General features: G+C 33.0%; 1 pseudogene; it reads left to right on the top strand.

Annotated features, from left to right (window-relative positions):
- Nucleotides 1-4,183: 4,183 nt before the first annotated feature.
- On the top strand, nucleotides 4,184-4,702 carry LOC114208552 (glycine cleavage system H protein, mitochondrial pseudogene; annotated as a pseudogene).
- Nucleotides 4,703-5,067: the final 365 nt, after the last annotated feature.

Here is a 5,067-nt window from a genome sequence, read left to right on the forward strand (position 1 = left end):
TGGCACTTCTATTACATTCTGATTGTCCCAAATGGGACAAAAGAGAGCTTTGGAAAACATTTTTGAATATCCTATGTGCTCTAGTGAAAGTTCAGTGTGGAGCATAAAACCCTGTTCCAACAGAAATTAAAATGAATGGTTGCCTTATATATAAAGGGGACTCAATGCTTGAGGACCACCTCTAGGATATCTTAAGACTCTCAATTATCTGGGACATGGTGGGAAGTAAGGGTTATTTGTTGAAAATGAAAAATCTGATGAAACTATCAGATGCTAAAAGGATTTTGTAGAAAAATAGAGGAATGTAGTCAGAGAGATAAGATCTAAGCCTGTATTCATACCAGTTATACTATGCTACTGTCTGAAGCCTTCTTTTTAACCCCCACTTTTTCTTTTTAAAGCTTTTCCAGTAGCTGTGAAAACTCTCAGAACATTCCTAAAGTGCAGCTTTTAGATGTTAACTGTTAAATAATACCACTATGCTCAGGTTGGGAGAGTTCATTCTGTATTAAAAGTGGGGGCTTAGAATAAATAAGTAAGTAAATAAGTAAATAAATAAATAAATAAATATGCTGGTACAATATTAATGTTAAATAAACTATAAAATGTCAAGGAAGAATACTGTAATCTTTAAAGAAATTCTATAAAATGAATGCAAAGATAAATGGACATATCAAAATAAAATTCTAAAAAAATATATGTTTAGTTAATCCAAAATAATGTGGGTAAAGGGAAACAGAGAAACAAGGAGAAAGGAGAATTTTAAAAAATGTAAAATGAATAAAAAATATAAAAATTAAGAATATAAAACAAAAATTTTAGGATGTAAAACAAAAAGCTATAAAATCTCATCTACATAAAAATGACATATACTAATATGCAAACACTTCAATTAAAAGTTAAATTATAATAAGACATAAAAAAGCAAGGTCTAAGTGTACCTACAAAAGGGAAAACTGATTTATATAAATAGATATATTGAACCTCACTAGTTAGGGAAAAATATATATAAAATACAGACAGTAGGCATAAGAAAGTTACAGGGCTACATGAATATTTCTTATGTTTTAAGCAAACTCGTATGACCAGATATATATATATATATATATATATGGACATTTTAAAATGACAAATAGTCAAATATATTTTCTCCAGGAAAATATAACAATTTAAATTTTTATTTGAGTAACAGTAGGCCTTCAAAATATATAAAAAAAAAATTGACAAAATTAAAAAAATAGATAATTCCACAATCACAGGAGATTTCAACAGCCCTTTTTCAAAAATTAAAAGAACAATTAAACAAGAAGGCAGAAGAAATATAGATGATTTGAATAATGTTATCAAGCTACTAGACCTAATGAACATTTGTAGAATACTTCTACATAAACGGTAGAATACACATTCTTTTCAAGTGCAATGGAAACATCAATCAAGACAGATCATATTTGGGTCAATAAAACAGACTCAATAAATTTAATAGCATTGAAATCATACAGTGTATGTTCTCTGGCAACAGTAACATTCAATTAGAAATACATAATAATTAGTCTTAAAAAATTAGCCCCAAATATTTGGAAATTAAAGAATGCATCTTTATTTTTTTAAAGAGATTTTATTTATTTATTTGAGAGAGTGAGGAGCACAAGAAGGGGGAGTGGCAAAGGGAGAGGGAGAAGCAGACTCTCTACTGAGCAGGGAGCCCAATGTGGGGCTCGATTCCAGGACCCTGGGATCATGACCTGAGCTGAAGGCAGACCCTTAACCGACTGATCCACCCAGGCACCCCAAAACACATCTTTAAATAAGCCACTGATCAAATAATAAATCACATGAGTAATTAGAAAATATATCTTAGTGATTCAAAAAATATATCAAATTATATGTGATGCAGTAAAAGCAGTATTTGAAGGGAAATTTATAGCATTAAAATGCTAATGTTGGAAACTAAAAGTCTAAAATCAAAACCTAATAAGGTTAAAATACAAGAATAATCTGAGGTCAAAGTAAGTGAAAGAAAGTAAAAAGAACAGAAATCAATTAAATTAAACACAGCAAGAAACAGAAAATTTTTATATTCAAAAGTTGGTTCACTGAAAAGACTAATGAAACTTGATAAACACCTAGCAAGAATGAGGAAGTGAGTAAACACAAAAATGAAAAAAAGGTATCACTAGACATTGCGGATATTAAAAGGATAAGAAGCAATTTTATGCCAAGAAGTTTGACAACTTACATAAAATTGACACTTTTTAAAAAAACACAACTTGCTAAAACCAACAAGATACAGCAGAGAATTTTGAATGCCCTTTATCTATTAAATAAATTCAGCTTTTATCAAAAACTTCCTTACAAATAAAAGTCCAAGCCCAGATAATTTTACTGTTAAATTGCAACAAATATTTAACAAAAAATTTTGTTTAATCACCGAGTTTATACAAAATCTTTTGAAAAATAGAACAGGGAGCACTTTTCAATTCATTTTTCAAGGAGAACTTAATCCAAGTACCAAAACTTGATACCATTTTTTCTAAAGAAGTTAGAGACTAATATCTTATACACAAAACATCATCAAATCAAATCCAGCAATATATTATAAGTGTGACATATCATTTCCAGTTGGCATTTATCCAAAGAGTTCATGGTTAATTTAACATTTAAAAATTAATCAATGTAATTAAGCATGTTAATAAAATAATTGAGAAAATTTGTAGGTTCATTTCAATACATGCAGAGAGTTAGAAGTATTCAACTGAATTCATGATTTTAAAAAAAAGTTCAAACTAGAAAAACAAACTTCCACGGTCTGAAAAAGAGCACCTTAAAAAATCCTATGGATTATATATTTTATGGTTAAATATTGAACACTTTCATCCTAAGATTAGAAACAAACTAGGATACCCAGCCTCATACTTTCCATTCAACTTTGTACTGGAATGTCTAGCTGTTGTAACAAGGCAAATAAATAAATAGTATAAAGATGTAAATTTTCCTCTAAATATACATAAAATGATTACATAGAAAATCTTGAGAAATCTATAATACACCTTCTAGAATAAGTGAATTTAGCAAAATCACAATATTTAAGTTTAATGTAATAAATTATATTTTTATATATGAACAGCATACTATTAGAAAATAAAATTCAAAAGTTATTCTATTTACATTAGCATCAGGAAACAAATGAATAGGAATAAATTTGACAAATATATGCAAGACTGCGACAGTGAAAACTCAAAAACATTCATGAGAGAAATTTTAAGACAAGAGATATCCTATGCTTATAAGAAGAGTTAATGTTTGGAGGTCAATTATTCATAAATTATTCTATAGATTCAAACAATTTCAATCATAATCCCAGCAAGCTATTTTGCAGAAGTTGACAAGTTACTTATAAAATTCACTTGTCGTTCAAAGTAACCAGAATGTCCAAAGCAATCTTAAAAATTACGTAGAAATAAAGGAATTGAAACTACCTGCCCATAAAACTTATTACAAGACTTTAGTAATCAAAACAATTAAGAAATGATAAATAAGTCAGTGGAACAGTATAGAGCACCCACATATATATTCTCATTTGATTTTTGGCAGAGGACAGAGCAATCCAATCAAGAATGGCAAGTGCTTTCATCAAAAGGTACTGCAACAATTGGATATTCATGTAGAAAAAACAATCTTCAAATCTTTCTATATATATATACCCTTAATAAAAACTAATTCACAGTGGGTCATAAGCCTAATTATAAAAAAAACTAAAAATAGGAAGGTATGTAATGTTTTCTGTTAAGAAATTGTCTCCCTCTCTCTACTCCATTGGGTCTTAGTGGGCCTGTTGTTTGGCCATTCATGATACCTGAGTACCATAAGGGGTGGGCACATGACCTGGCCTAACCTCTCAGAATACCCATCCCTCTTGCCAAAGAGATTTGCTCACTGAGGAGTATGTAGCTCAAACTTTGGGAAATGTTGTCTCCCCCTTCTCTTCAATTTCTCTTGAGATCTTGATATTGTAGAGTTGTTGAGATGCTTATTGACCTATGTACTTACCTCTCTTCTAACAGACAATCATATCCTCCTTCCCTTAGAAGCAGAAACGAGAGCCCCGCCCCGCCCCGCCCCGCCCCGCCCCTGCCGGCTGGGGTTGCCGAGCCCCTTGAACCGCGACTCCCGCACGTCTGTGAACATGGCGCTGCGAGCGGTGCGGAGCGTGCGGGCTGCGGCCGGCAGTGTGCGCGTCGCCTCCGCGCCCGCCGCACCCTGCCTGACGCGGCCCTGGGGGCTGAGGGCGGGCGCCGTCCGGACACTGCGCTCGGGCTCCGCTCGGCTCTCCGTGCGTAAATTCACAGACAAACATGAACGGATAACAACAGAAAATGGTATTGGAACAGTGGGAATCAGCAATTTTGCACAGGAAGCTCTGGGAGATGTTGTTTACTGTAGTCTGCCTGAAGTTGGGACAAAACTGAACAAACAAGATGAGTTTGGTGCTTTGGAAAGTGTGAAAGCTGCTAGTGAACTCTATTCTCTATCAGGAGAAGTAACTGAAATTAATGAAGCTCTTGAAGAAAATCCAGGACTTGTCAACAAATCTTGTTATGAAGATGGTTGGCTAATCAAAATAGCACTCAGTAATCCTTCAGAACTGGATGAATTAATGAATTAAGAAGCATATGAGAAATACATAAAATCTATTGAGGAGTGAAAATGGAACCCCTAAATAAACTAGTATGAAACAAAAAAAAAAAAAAAAAGGAAAAAAAAAAGGAAGAAGAAGCAGAAACGAGAAATGAGGAGAGCAATGAAAGTACTATTTGGGTCCCTGCATACACATCTGTCTAAAATCCTCTCTATACTTGCCTTTCCCCAAAATACTTATTTTTCTTATACTATTCTGAGATGTGTTTCTCTCCCTGGCATCTCTAAGCATACTGATTAATACAAATAATAAGAGAGTAGCTATCAAAAGAACAACATGATCAAAAGTAAAGGAGTATAAAAGAATAAAATGTGCAGGGTACTGTGTAGATAAGTGTGTGAGGGGAGGAAGAGTAGGAGTGAAGGGGTTTA

Source organism: Eumetopias jubatus, unplaced genomic scaffold (genome assembly GCF_037043125.1).
Source record: "Eumetopias jubatus isolate StellerSeaLion01/CBP00866 unplaced genomic scaffold, mEumJub1_p1.0 scaffold_5, whole genome shotgun sequence".
In the NCBI taxonomy this organism is placed as follows: domain Eukaryota; kingdom Metazoa; phylum Chordata; class Mammalia; order Carnivora; family Otariidae; genus Eumetopias; species Eumetopias jubatus.